This window comes from Podarcis pityusensis (genome assembly GCF_964106645.2).
Source record: "Podarcis pityusensis genome assembly, contig: HAP1_SCAFFOLD_188, whole genome shotgun sequence".
NCBI lineage: Eukaryota > Metazoa > Chordata > Lepidosauria > Squamata > Lacertidae > Podarcis > Podarcis pityusensis.
Window position 1 is genome coordinate 75 of NW_028293240.1, and position 14,724 is coordinate 14,798.

The window sequence follows — 14,724 nt, forward strand, 5'->3', positions numbered from 1 at the left end:
ACTGGAACATTGCTGGACAGGCCTTTCCAAAAACATGGATGTTGGCAGTCTCCTTGAGCGTGTTGTTGAGAGCTGAGGCCATGAAGCAGTTACTGTTCATCTGTGTTGTGTCCCGAAGAATTCAGGGACAGCCTCGAATGTGGTCAGCCATTGGAGATTACAGCCCTGCCTATCGCCCAGAGGAACTGTGCACAACTTCTGACCTTGACAGGGAAGTGTGGGAGTGCGGTCTGCAAAGGAGTCAGTTTTGTCTTGACTGGTACCTACCTCTGATCCCTGCCCCCAAAGACCCCTTCTTTCTGCTCAGAAGTTGATTTGCACCAGTTCAGGCAGCCTTGCCTCCTCCCCCCCTGCGCATGGCAGTGGAGCAGGGCCGTCTGTGTGGGTGTGAGCGACACTTCCGCCCCCTCCACAACCTCTCCTGCAAATGGTTGCACCAGGAGTGGTTGAGGGTGGTATTGGCTGCCTCTGCTAGGCCTGTAAGGTTGCGCACCAGCCCTGGGGCGGCTGGGAAGTTAGTGCTGAAGTCTCAGGCTGTTGGTCTGTCCGGCCCAGCATTGCCTACATTGACCGGCAGCAGCTGCTGCTCTTTGGGGTCTCAGGCTTGCTGTTTTATCCCAGCCTCTACCCATAGAATGCCATTTGGCAGCTGAACCCAGAGACTGAAATGCAGAGCTTCTGCCTGTTCTGTGGAAGTGCTCAGCGCTGCAGTTCTCTGAGGGAAATGACACCAACAGCAGTATCCTTCCTGGACGTCTGCCAAAGCTGTAGTCCAGGCTCCTTTTGAGAAAAAAGGTTAAGAAAAGTTTCCTCCTTCCGGCAAATGCTGTGTTTGCCAGTTTCATGCCTAAAACCCGCCTGGGATTCTGTACCTGAATTGTGCAACCTGAATGCAAATCAAGCCTCTTTATTTTGCATAAATCAAGGCTGGATGAGACCAGTGGCAACCTCCTGTTTCCACATTGTCCAGCCAGGTGCCCTGGTGGAAAAACCACAACCAGGGCTTGAGCACATCAACACTCTTCCCTCCTGCCAGAGCTATAGCTAGGTGATCTTGCGCCCCTGGAAGAACCGTCCAGATTGCACCCCCGAGCCACGGACAAATTAGCTCTTCTTTCCACCTCTCCTCCACCCCCCCCATTCAATTCACCCTCTACAGTGGTGCCTCGCAAGATGAAATTAATTCGTTCCGCGAGTTTTGTCGTCTTGCAATTTTTTTCGTCTTGCGAAGCACGGTGTCGGGAAAGTTTTGGAAAAGCTTCAAAAATCACCAAAGTCTTTAAAAACCTCAAAAAAGGCTACCACACCGCGTTCTGTGAGTTGCTCCTCGAAGTCAAGTCGCAGCTGTATTAACGGTGTTAAGAAAAAGGAAACAAACTTGCAAGACGTTTCCGTCTTGCGAAGCAAGCCCATAGGGAAAATCGTCTTGCGAAGCAGCTCAAAAAACAAAAAACCCTTTCGTTTAGCGAGTTTTTTGTCTTGCGAGGCATTCGTCTTGCGAGGTACCACTGTATTCTTATGAGGCAATAATCAATATTTATATTTATGGACATATTTTAAGCTGATTTTGCCCCCCCCATTGCTTGCACGCCTGGCGGGGGCCCACCTCACCACCCCCTAGCTATGGACCTGCCTCCCATCAGCCAGTTATGACCCAGCCACGAAGTGGCACAGCTGTGAAACTGTTTCATGCTACGTTCTGTACAGCATCCCTCTAGGGACACTTCCTGCAGTGGTCAAGAGACCGGGGTATGGAAGTCAGAACCACCAGCTAAAGGTTGCAACTTGAGCAATAATGGAAATTAAGAACTGGTCTAGACACACGCAGCTCTTCTAGCTCTTTGATCTTGAACTCAAAGCTCCATAAACAGGCAAGAGAATGTTGCAGGTTTGGCTGCTTCAGATTTAACACGCTCAAAAGATTCTAAATACCACCAATTCCCTGCCTTGTCCCTTAGTCACATGGTGCAAAGTGACAGGAATCCCCATTCCCAAAAAGAGCAAGGTTTCAAGCTCCGGAACTGAGCAAAGGCAGCAAACAGAGTTCTCTCCACACAACTGGAAGGCAGAGGCACCTCTGCTTCTGGCGGTGGAAGTGGAGCAAAACCATTGTGACTAGCGGCCTTTGATAGCCCCCCCCCCCCTCCTCCTCCTCCTCCACGAATCTGTCCAATTCTCTTCTAAAGCCATCTAAGTTGGTGGCCATCCTGGGGGAGAGAGATCCATGGTTTAATCATGCACTGTGTGAGGAAGGGCTTCCTTTCCTCCTTCCAGAAGAATTCCGAGTCAAATGATCTTCTTCAGAGCATACAAGACAAGCTCTGCCGTGGGGTGAGGCCAGAGGGGGCCCATCGAGTCCAGAACCCTGGTCTCACAGATGCCCCAATGGGCAGCCCATGGGCAGGACCTGAGTGCCAGCACACTCTGGCCTCCTGTGGGTTTTCAGCAACTGGTGTTTCCCTTTGGCTTCGCGGCAAAGGACCCCCCCCCCCACCTCCACGATGCCTTCCCTTCCCTTTTTGCGCATTGCGTTAAAACTTCCAGCTGCCGGTGTGGAAGCTTTTCTCCTTCCCCGAAGAAAACCAGGAACAAAGGGTTGCCCTCTGCCCATGCCCCGTGCCCAACTTCCCTCTCTGAGCGTGGTGCCGATTATGCTGCAAGCCGCGTGCCCTCGGCTGTACGGGAGCTGCCACCTCCTCGCTTATATATGCCGGCTGCATTTGCCCTGAAGAAAAGAATGTCTTCTCTCTCTCTCTCTCTCTCTCTCTCTCTCTCCCCCTCCAGCTCACAATCTGCACTTGGCATCTGTGTGTATGTGTGTGTTTGTGTGTGTGTGCATGCACAAACACAGGCGTGCGAGAGCGGGGAGGAAAGGGCGCCATTTGAGTCTAAATAGATTTTTCTCCTGAGCAGGTAAAAGAGGTTTAATTAAAATTAGGGCTCCTCTGAACAGCAATATTTATGAGGGACGGCACAGGTTAGCTTTGTTCTCCAGAAGGGCTTAATAGAAGCTTAATGGATTGACCCCCCCCTCCCTCCACACGCGCCCGCCTGACTTCCATTCTCCAGCCAGCCACTTGAGGGGATGCGGAGCAAGAGCGGCTTTTATGCGCCTGCATTCCCTTAAGCGATTGCAATTTATCAGAAGCCTCCAGCAGACAAAAGCGGCGCTGAATGCAAAGAACTCTTGAGGGCATAGAAATTGTCCCGGCAGCTCCGCCTGTGTGTGGGGCGGCTTTTGTCGCAGGACGGAGTCTTTGCAGCCGCTCTCTCAATGGAGCGCGTCGATGTTATTTGGACAACATTCTTTATGCCTTGCAGGAATGAAAAGATTATTCAAATATTCAATTAAACCGTGAATAGGGTTTCTTCTGCAAACCAGGTGAGTTGATCAAGACGAACCCTCTATTGTTGCTCCACCTCAAAGTGTGTGTGTGGGGTGGGGGGGTGGGGTGGTAGGGAAGAGAAGGCTTCAGCAGCGTAACTTCTAGGGTGTGCGAGTGTGAGGGCTGCGTGTCCCCCTCCCCCTCTTTCTCCTGGAAACGAAAACCACGATAATGTTATGCAGATGAAGAGATTCCATAATTGCATGCCTGATTATCCCAGCAGTGACTCAGAAATGAAAGGGGGCAGTCAGCACCTCAGGTGCTAAGCACAAGGCCCAGGTCAGGGGAACGTGGAAAGAGCCCTGAGGCAGGATGGGGCCCGTGGCCCTCCCAGCCCTGCAGTCTGTTCTCCCAGTGGCCAGTGAGATGCCCATTATGGGAAACCCACAAGCAGCGGCCAAGCGCCAGAGAGTGCCCTCTCCCCTCCTGCTGTTTCCACCTGTGGGTCCCCAGATGTTGGACTACAACTCCCATCATCCTTGAGCTCTGGCCTTGCTAGCTAGGGGTGATGGGAGTTGTAGTTCAACAACATCTGGGGACCCACAGACTGAGAAAGGCTGATACCAGTATTGAAAAGCATTTGCAGAGGACAGCCATCGTGGGTGGTAGCCATGGGTAGTCCCTCCTTCCGTGGACTTGTCCAATCCTCTTGGAAAGCCGTCCACATCGGTGGCCAGCCCTGCCTCCTGCAGGAAGGAGTTCCATAGTTTTACTCTGCTCTGTGTGAAGAAGCATTTCCTTTGATTTGTCCTGAATCTTCCAACTTTCAGCTTCATTGGCTACCCCCAAGATTTAGTATGAGGAGAGAGGAAGAAAAGTCTGCTTTCTCTGTGCCACGTGTAATTCTATGAGCATCTGTGCTGCTGCCTCTTTCTCACTTTTCCTCTACACAAAAAAGTCCCAAATGTTGCAGCCTTTCTTCACAGGGGAGTCCCTGCATCCCCAGTGAACTTTGGGCTTCCAAATTTCAGTGGCGCCCTGTGCAGCGTCAAAATCCAGCCCCCCCACCTATTGCCTTCCGTTTCATATTGTTGCAGCACCCCCCATGGTGCCCTCTCAGCTCAGTGCCCAGTGCAGACAAACTGGTTGTGCTCCCCTAAATCCACCTCATCCTCTGGGTTGCCCTTTTCTGAACTTTTTCCAATTGCGCATCCCTTTTTGAGGTCAGGACACCAGAAGTGTCGCACCACAGGTTTGTCTAATGCCATTGTGATACTGGCACTCCACCTTTTGGGAAGGCCTTGTTGGCCTTTAGTTGGGCTGGATCCAGAACTTTGCACGGCTGAGAGAAGCAAGTCCTGTGTGCTTTTATAGGGATGGGAGCCATGCAGTCCTCTAACTGCCACCAGCCGTGGCCAGCCTGGTCAGGGACTACGGCAGCTGTGTGTCCAGCAATGTTTGGAGGGCACCAGGCCACCCAGAACTGCTTTACAGAGGACACAAGGGCAGGTCGCTGCCCCAAGGAGCCTACAGCCTAAAATTCTACCCAGGTGGGATGCAGCAGGAAGCAATATGATGTTGTTGTTGTTATCAGTTACATGTGGTTAGGCTCGGTTGTATCCCCTGGGAACTGTGCAAGCCTTACGGTGAGGTATTTAAACCAGCCCTTTCTTCAGAACCAAGAGGACTGAAATCTCACTGCTGTTTTTAAGGGAAATGCCGTAGTTTTGCAGGATAGCACCTGCTTCACCTGCAGGAGGTCCCAGATTCAGGGCTTGGAATGGGCTTTGCCTGAGGCTCTGGGGCTCTGCTGTCCTTCAGTGCCAGCAAACTCCAGTTTCATTTGAGTTCTCTCGTTTTGAGAGAGGGAGAATAACTTCCCTCTTTCTTCTGTGCCTTCCATGGTTTTATATACTTCTGCCACGCTGCGTCTTACTCACCTTTTCTCCAAATCAAAAAGTCCCCAGAGCTGCAACCTCCATCTATGGCTCCATCCTCACCTTGGTCATTCTGATGGCCCTTTCCCAAACCTTTTCTAATGCTTTAATGCCCCCCCCCCCCGAAATGGGGAAAGTGCTTATAAACACGTACATACAAATAACACACAACCCAAACAGATTTATTTCTTTAAAAAGATCAGCGGCCACAAGCGCAACTAAAATGGTTATATCCACTGATTTGATACATGAAGACACCTGCACTTAAGTTATTTCAGGAAAAACCCCTTATATCAACTTATATGCCAAATGATCTTACGCCTTCACAACAGTCAGGTTTGGGTGGTCTTTCAGAATTAAGGGCAGAATCTTAATGTTTAAGGGTATCAGAAGACAGTGTCCAGAGGTCCAACATTTTTGAAACGATGACCATTTTTTTCATGGTTTCAGCCAAACCCTCAGTGGAGGAGCCACAACTCCCATTTCCTCAGACAAACAGCATCGGAATATTCCTTTTGGTAGATTTATAAATCTCTTCATAGGTTTCTTCATCCATTTCTATTGTTGTCACGGTCTCCTCAACATCACCCCAAATCATATTTAAGTGCTGGTCACAAGCATGTAATCTGCCTCAAAGTTTTCGGTCATTTCTCATTTTTACATCAATTCGTTCATCAAGACCGAGCCTGATGAGACCCAAGGGCTCTTCTACGGTATTTGTGGTTTGTTGCTGGTCCACCACCATTTTTCCAAAGCCCCTTCAATTCCCTTTTGGAGGGGAGGCCAGAATTCTGTGGTTCTAGGCTGAGTGTTGGGAGTGAGAGGGAGGGAGGAGAGGTTTTGGTGGCTCCCCCAGAGCGCCCGCTGTGACTTCCCAGCTAGCCTTGAAAAGGCCCTGCCTCATCTCCCCCTTGTGAGATGGCGAGAACAGGTGGCTGCCCAGCATTGAGCTGGAGCCCCCTCCCACTGCTGTTGCTTGGCCCCTGCCCTCCCCCAGTGGCCCCCCTCCACGCCCCACAGATGAAGTCAGGCCCAAGGAAGGACGCTTGCATTGGCAGCTTTTGCAGAGTTTTCAAGAGCAGTGTACATGAGCAGGCACATTTTCCGGCAGGTGCACAGCTTAAGAGGGATATGCTTATCGCTGCACCTTCACACCTGTCTCTCTCATCGTCCTTCCCCTTGCTTTTTGGCTGAGCTCCTTCAGGCACCTTGGATCACGGTTTCCATGTCAGCTGAGCCCTGCTGTCACCTGGGAAGGCCAAACAGATTAAGCCCCAATCCCTCCAGCCGGTGTTTAGAGAGGAACACAACAGAGTGGCTTTGAAGTGAAGGTTTGTTTAGGGAACACCATAATGCAAGAAGAAGAACTGATTGTCCGATAAAGTTTGTTTATTTCGCATAGCCTTTACCAGCGTGATGCTCATCTGCAAAATATAAGGCTGGCGAGGTCAGTCCTTGTTCATCCAGGCAGATGAAGCTTATGAAGGTAGGAAGAGCCATTAGCTGGATCAGGCCAATGAGCTATCTAGTCCTGTTCTCACAGTGGCTGACTAGATGCTTGTGGGAAACCAGCAAGCAGGATCCTTGCACAAGAGCAGGTCTCCTCTCCTGTGGTTTCCTGCATCTGGTATTCAGAAGCGTCGCTGCCTCTTGACCACAGAAGCACAGCGCAGTAACTGTGGCTCCTCTCCTCCTCCATGGGTTTGTCCAAACCTCCATCAAGGCTCTCCAAATTGGTGGCCATCATTGCCTCCTGTTGGGATGCGGGTGGCACTGTGGGTTAAACCACAGAGCCTAGGACTTGCTGATCAGAAGATCGGTGGTTCGAATCCCCGCGACGGGGTGAGCTCCCGTTGCTCGGTCCCTGCTCCTGCCAACCTAGCAGTTCGAAAGCACGTCAAAGTGTAAAGAGATAAATAGGTACCACTCTGGCGGGAAGGTAAACAGTGTTTCCATGCGCTGCTCTGGTTCGCCAGAAGTGGCTTAGTCATGCTGGCCACATGACCTGGAAGCTGTACGCCGGCTCCCTTGGCCAGTAAAGGGAGATGAGCGCCGCAACCCCAGAGCCGGTCACGACTGGACCTAATGGTTAGGGGTCCCTTTACCCTTACCTTTATTGCCTCCTGTGGGAGGAAGTTCCATAGTTTAATGTTGCGCTACATGAAGAACTACTTCCTTTTCTCTGTCCTAATCTCAACATTTAGCTTTGTTGGACACCCACGAGTTCTGGTGTCGTCAGGCGAGAGGGAGGGGGGAAAACTCTGCTTTCTCCACACCACATGCAATTGTATATGCTTCCGTCAGGTCACATCAAGTCCCCTTTTCTCTTTTCCCCTGTGAGTCTCTCCATCAACCTCAGCCGTTTTGCAGATATCAGCCGATGGCTTCTGCGAGCTTTGCAAGCGACACCTTCCATGTTTGCGGCCTGTGGGCCCAGGAGGAAGTCCCTCTGTTCAAGAGAGGTTACCCCATTCAATGCGTGTCCCCCCTTATTTCCCCTCCCCCTCCCTCCCCGCTGCAGATGTGAAATACTTGGAGAATTCGAGTGTGGTGAAGGAAGCCCAGGAGAAGGCTCACGCAGCCCTGATGCAGTACACCGTCTGCAACTACCCGCACACCACAGACAAGTTCCGCCAGCTTCTGATGCATCTGTCTGACATCCGGTCCCTGAGCATGCAAGCGGAGGAGTACCTGTACCACAAGCACCTGAGCGGGGACGTGCCCTGCAACAACCTCCTGATTGAGATGCTCCACGCCAAGCGGAGTTGAGAGCGCCCGGAAAGGCTCTCCGTCCCCCCTTCGTCTGGGGAAGAGACTCATGGCAGCAGAGGGGCAAGGGTGGTGGCAGGGAGGATTGGGGGGGTTGTCAGGTGACAGGGAGGAAGGGTGAGTGTCTCGTCGTCCCCTCCCCACAGGCGACCTCTCCCAGTTCCGACTTTGCTACAAAGCCCAACCCTTGCCTGCATTTTGGTGTGATTCCTCCCGAGTCCCAGGCTCTCACTCTCTAAAAGCCATGGGGCTAAGCTGTGTGGGGACTGCCCTTGGAGGCCATTTAGGGGACACTTTGGGTGGGAGTTTGCTTTCCTAACTGGGCGGAAGAGAAGTCTTCTCCCAGGGTGTGTGAGAGTGGAGGCATCTGCCCAAGCTCTCCACCTGTTCTCCAGGCATGGTCCTCTAGCTAGGTGGCTGGGAAAAGAGAGAAAATGGCCCAGCACAGCTACCCATTAGAAGGCCCCTGCACCTCTCCTCACCTGTCCCTCTGCAGGTAGTGGCCTTGTTGGCCACAAGGATGATTTCTGTGGCCCATGGGCCACCATGAGAGCGAGTTTGTTGTGCCTCAGATACACTGAAGCCCCTCTTCCCCTTGGGGCTTCATTTTGGGAGACCTTTCTCGGAGGCCTTGCAGCTATGAGTTGAGCAAGTCAGGTGCTCCTTTTATTTTCATTTTGTTATCTGTTTATTGCATTCATATATCTATATATCTATATATATTCTTCCCCCTCCCGTGCACATCACATTCCCTGAGCCTCTACTCTGTGTTGGGAGGATACGATAACCGATGTTTGTTTCCTGAATGTATTTTTTGCCGTTGTACCTTTGGAGCAGGTGCTCAGATCGTCTTTCTGTGTGCTTCCTGGGGTGGGGTCTTCCTTCGTCCACCTCAGAACACAACCACTACTTTGGCTGGACAAATAGACCCAGCTAGAAGCACTGCTTGCCCAGCCCACGACCTAGGCAGCTCTAACTACCCCGAGTGGTTTGATGGAGACCCAGACACACGTAGCCCTCTCACAGGGCTCCCCCATCTCCTTCTGAGGAGCATCACACCAGGGTGTGACCCACAGACACCAGTGTTCTTGTGGGGCTTGGGACAAGAGGCTGCATTCCTGTACAGTGGTACTTCTGGTTACGTACTTAATTCGTTCCGGAGGTCTGTTCTTAACCTGAAACGGCTCTTAACTTGAGGTACCACGTTAGCTAATGGGGCTTCCTGCTGCCACTGCACTGCCATTGCCCAGTTTATGTTCTCACCCTGAAGCAAAGTTCTTAACCCAAGGTACTATTTCTGGGTTAGCAGAGTCTGTAACCCGAAGCGCCTGTAACCCGAGGTACCACTGTATTGCAATATCTTTTTGAGTGTTTTTGTAAGGGAGGCTCTGCAGCCCTGGCCTATCCTATGCCCCAACTATTGGGACTGCAGGACAGTAGCATATTATGCGCATCTAATCTGGTGTGATTTCAACCATATACGGTTGAAGGTCGGCTGATTGAAATTTCAATATTTAAATTCAGGCAAGGATCTTAAAACCTCTTTTTGTGCCATGTCTGCTTGGGCTCACCTGGCAGGCAATGTGCTTTCACACTCTCTGCTTCGGTTGGGGAGCTCTGGTTTTCATCTACCTGAAACTACTGATTGGGATCATCTGGAGTTTAGTCTTGTTGGTCTTCCAGAGGGCCTGCTGAGGTTTGGTACGAGCCCTCCTGGAACATGACTTGAACCCCGCAAGGACATTAGAACTGTAAAGTTGGAAGGGTCATCTAGTCCAGCCCCCTGCAAGGCAGGGGATCTCAACCAGATCATCCATGACGTGGCCACCCAACCTCTGCTTAAATACCTCCAAGGAAAAAAGAGTCCAGCATCTCTCATAGAAGTCTGCTCCACTGTCAGTAAATTCTTCTTGATATTGAGCTGGAATCTCCTTTCTTTTAACTTGAATCCATTGGTTTGGGTCCTAACCTTTGGAGCTGGAGGAAACAAACTTGCTCTATCCTCCATGTGACAGCCCTGGAGTTATTTGAAGATGGTGAGCCATCTCCTCTCAGTCTCCTCTTTTCCAGGCTAAACATACCTCGCCTCATAAGGCTTGGTTTTCAGACCCTGGGTCATCTTGGTCACCATCCTCTGCACATCTTCCAACTTGTCAACATCCTTCCTAAACTGTGGAGCCCAGAACAAGACGCAGTATTCCCAGTGTGGTCTGACCAAGGCAGAATAGAGAGGGACTATGACTTCCCTTGATCTGGACACTAGACTTCTGATAACTCAGCCTAGAATAGCTTCGGTTTTTTTGCTTCTGCATCACACCGTTGACTCATGATAAACTTGTGGTCTACTAAGACCCATATATCCTTTCCCCATGTATTACTTAGCCCCCCTCTTATATTTGTACAGCTGTTTCTTCCTACCTAAGTGTAGAAGCATATATTTGTCCCTACTGAAATTCATTTTGTTAGTTTTGTTAGTTCTTTGATATGTTAAAGTCATCTTGAATCCTGAGTCTGCAGCATTAGCTATCCCTCCCCACCTGCAGATTCCTTAATCCAAGTCATTTATAAAGACATTGAACAACAACAGGACAGAACCCTGTGGAACACCACTTGTCACTTTGTTCCAGCATGGTAAGGAACCATTAGTGAGCTCTCTTTGGGTTTAGTCGGTCAACCAGCTACAGATCTACAGCCCACGTTTACCAGCTTATCTGCAAGACTATCATGGGAGACTTTGTCAAAAGCCTTACTGAAATGAAGATATATTATGTCCACAGCATTCCCTGGATCCACCAATACTGTAACTCGATCAAGATCAGAAATTAGATTCGTCTGGCATGACTTGTTTTTGAGAAACTCATGCTGGGTCTTAAAAATCACAGCATCCTTTTCTAAGTGCTCACAGATTGATTGTTGAATTATCTGTTCTAGGACCTTTCCTGGTATCACTGTCAAGCTCACTGGTCAGTGGTTACATGGGTCTGCTTTCCCTCTCTTTGAAGATGGGGACACCTCCAGTCTGTAGGGACCTCACCTGTTCTCCAAGAATTCTCAAAGATCATAGACAGAGGCTCTGAGATCACATCTGCAAGCTCCTTTGGTACCCTTGGGTGCAGCTCATCAGGCCCTGGAGATCTGAATTCATTTAAAGTAGCCAGGTGTTCCCTTACCACCTCTTTTCCTATCTTGGACTGCAGCTCCCTCCATACATTGAATACATTGATTCAGTTATCACCAGGTTGGGCATCGCTTTCCTTGTGGGTGAAGACAGAGGCAAAGTAGGTGTTGAGTAGTTCCGCCTTCTCTCTGTCGCCCGATAGCCTTTGCCCGTCTTCTCCATGCAGAAGACCTTCCACTTACTTGTTGTTCCTCTTGCTTTGAAAACAGTAATAAAATGTCAGGAATGACTCAGTTGTTTTATAGCAGAGGTTGCACCAGGTGAAGGCAGGGCTTCCGTGTTTGTTTTCTCCTTGCTCCCCTTTTCTCAGTGAAAGCCCTCAGCCCCACCCACCCTTGCTCTGTGACCAAGTGGAGCTCCTCTCTGACCTGGGATTTGGTGGCGCCCCGTCAGAGCCAAGCCACAGCTCTGTGGAGGAGCAGCTGTGAGGCTGTTGTGTGCCTTCCCACCAGACCTTTGCAGAGCCTTTGATGAAGAAGCCTTCAGACGCTTTGACAATGCTGCTGTGATCGCTTCATTTCCCCCCCTGTGGGTTTTGATTACACCGCTGCATTTTCTGCTCCACATATAATGTTTGGACTACTTTTGTGTGTCTCTTCTGGTTCGAAAGAGTTGGAGAAGACAGTTTGGAAGTGCCAAGCTCTGCCTGTATTATTTTTTTTTTCCCTTATGAAATAAAAAGTGCTCTTAAGTGTCTCCCTTCTCAACATTTTACTCAGAAGGTCCTTCTGAGCATTGGTTAGTGGTGAACTATCTTACCAAATAAGACATTCCAATAAATTTTTCAATTCACTTATAGCTCTGTGTGTGCGTGTTTTCTTTTCCTCCCCTCCTCAAAAAAATTCCGCATCTTTGGTTGGGTACCATTCAGGGTGGTGGAGAAAGGGTGGAGAAAGGCACTCTGTACCTGCTCAGAGACTCTGCTCCATTTATCACCAAATTACAGGTTCAGGGCTGAGTCCTGCCATGAGAGCATGATATGGGTGGTCAACACCTTGGGTGCAAGAAGTTTCCACCAGCAGGGCCAGATCCCCATCTCTTCACATCTCTCTCCCTCTCTGAAGGACATCTTTTGGCAGCAGGTGGTAGGCAGGCTATTTACAGGCCTCCCATGGCTGAAGCTGTTTGAATCGTGTCCTCACAAGTGAGCCTTGGAATAGCAGCAGTTTTGGGGGAGTTTGCTCAGACATGTAACACTTGAGGCAATTCTTATGCAGACAGAGTTGGCCGGCTCTGTATGGAAAGGCACACACACACACACACACACACACACACACCACCCTCCCCATAATCCTCAGCTAAAGACTCATTAGTCTCCTGCACTAATTGGCTTCAGTGGGCAAATGCTGGCCTTCTGCAATGGCATTTGCCTGGGCCCCAAAATTAAAATATGAGCCACCATTTTTTCAATGCAAGGACTGGAAAGCGCCTGGACAGGCAGGAGAAGCAGAAAGCTCTTCCCACAGATGATGGACGGCAAATGTTTCTGGGGGAAGAGGCTGACTGTGATAAGGCACCTGGCTTGAGTCCATCTGGGATGTGTGTGTGTGGGGGTCCCACATTCCTCCCAGAAGGAAGTCTGGGACAAAATCTGCGCTGGGAGTTTGGTGGGGGCAGGAAAGAGGCAAGCCTCTCTGCAGCCAAAAAGGAGGTGGTTGGTACGAAGGCAGAGCAGCAGAAATAGGCGGTTGGGTCTGGTGATGTGGCCACAGATGCTCCCACTCTGCCTCATCCCCCATGAAGGTTTCTATGTTGAAACTGGAGCTGCGCCACCAGGGACAGGAATCTTGTGGCTTAGCCCTGCTCATATGATGTTGGACTCCCAGCTCCCATCAGCCAACAGGAAGCGGGGATGGGAATTGGGAGTCCAGGGCTGGCGAACCAGTGGATGTTCCTGGCTTCCAAATCTCACCACCCCGTCTCTTTCTGTGTTCGTTAAGAAATCAATCTTTTAGTGCAGTCACACCCCCTTGGGAACTCCGTGACTCTTGGCGACAGGCAAACACCTTCCCAGCATCCTTTTTGGTATCTGCCAGAAAAACCTTTCTCGTTCAGACAAACCCAACCGGATGTGCAGTGTGCTTACATGTGCTTTAAACTGTTTTTGCTAGTTTTATTGATAGGTTTTAGTTTATAATTGATATTCTTCCCCCCCCCCCAAATGTTGTAAACAGTTGCTTTTAACATTTTTTGGCCTGTGCTTTTATTGTTTCATTATTTTTGTAAACCTCTTTGAGAGGTTTCTCCCCCTTTTTTCAAATCAATCAGTATAAACATTTAAACCAACACCTGACCAGCAAACATGGTGATTTAAGGCTGAGGGTCCCCCTCTACTGTTCTAAACAAGCAGCCTCTCAAAATCCTCTGCCCACATTTGTGAGCAAAGATGTGTGACCCCTAGGGGGAGGGAAAATTCCCAAAACAATTATGCAGGGGGTGGAGTTCAACACATATTTTCTCACCTGTTTGCAAGCCAGTAGGTTACTGTAGTTAAGAGTGCTGGACTAGGAATTGGGTGACCAGCATTCATATCCCTCACTTGGCCATTATTATTATTACTACCGTACTTTTTGCTCTATAAGACTCACTTTTTCCTTCCTAAAAAGTAAGGGGAAATGTGTGTGCGTCTTATGGAATGAATGCTTTCACTGCACAGCGATCCCTCTTGCTGTTCTGGCTTCTGAGATTCAGAATATTTTTTTCCTTGTTTTCCTCCTCCAAAAACTAGGTGCATCTTATGGTCTGGTGCGTCTTATAGAGTGAAAAATACGGTATTTACACCTCTCCTTTCCCCCTAACAGAACTCAAGGTGGCTTACAGATAAAAATAAGAACCGCTAAAAACATAGAAAGAACAATCATTAAAAGCCAATTAAACATTGATAGAAATGTGTGTGTGTGTATTAATACTATACCAATAATTGCAGCAAAACCAGCACAGCACCAGCCCTTTCCTTAAAAGCAGTCAGTTCCCCAAAGCCTGTTGGAACAAGAAAGCCTTCAGCTACCGGGACAGAAGAACAACAAGGAGGGAGCCAGTCTGGCTTTACTGGGGAGTGGGTCCCAGAGTCACCCCTGAGAAGCAGCCCCTTGTCCCCACAGTATCCTGGATGCAAAGGCATTGCTGGGAATGATTATGGGAGGCAGGGGCAGTGCTGGGCCCCATGTACACTCAGTGAGCCCCTTGTACACAATTGAGTGATATGTAGAGAAAATTCTGCAAAGGACTATTGCAATGTGCTCTACCTGGAGCTACCTTTGAAGGTGACCTGGAAACTGCAATTAATCCAGAATGCGGCAGCCAGACTGGTGACTGGGAGCGGCCGCTGAGACCACATAACAGCAGTCCTGAGAGATCTGCATTGGCTTCCAGTACGTTTCCGAGCACAATTCAAAGTGTTGGTGCTGACCTTTAAAGCCCTAAACGGCCTCGGTCCAGTATACCTGAAGGAGCGTCTTCACATCCTCATCGTTCTGCCCAGACACTGAGGTCCAGCGCCGAGGGCCTTCTGGCG

General features: G+C 49.9%; 1 long non-coding RNA gene and 1 pseudogene across 2 annotated transcripts; one reads left to right on the plus strand and one right to left on the minus strand.

The window, feature by feature from the left end:
- The first annotated feature begins 516 nt into the window (after window positions 1-516).
- On the plus strand, window positions 517-12,008 carry LOC308469191. Its single transcript, XR_013982026.1, has 2 exons — window positions 517-3,382; window positions 7,785-12,008. It is a non-coding gene; the product is annotated as an uncharacterized lncRNA (long non-coding RNA).
- On the minus strand, window positions 4,886-7,152 carry LOC308469190 (U6 snRNA-associated Sm-like protein LSm3 pseudogene; annotated as a pseudogene). Its single transcript has one exon. The product of its transcript is annotated as a U6 snRNA-associated Sm-like protein LSm3 pseudogene (transcript).
- Window positions 12,009-14,724: the final 2,716 nt, after the last annotated feature.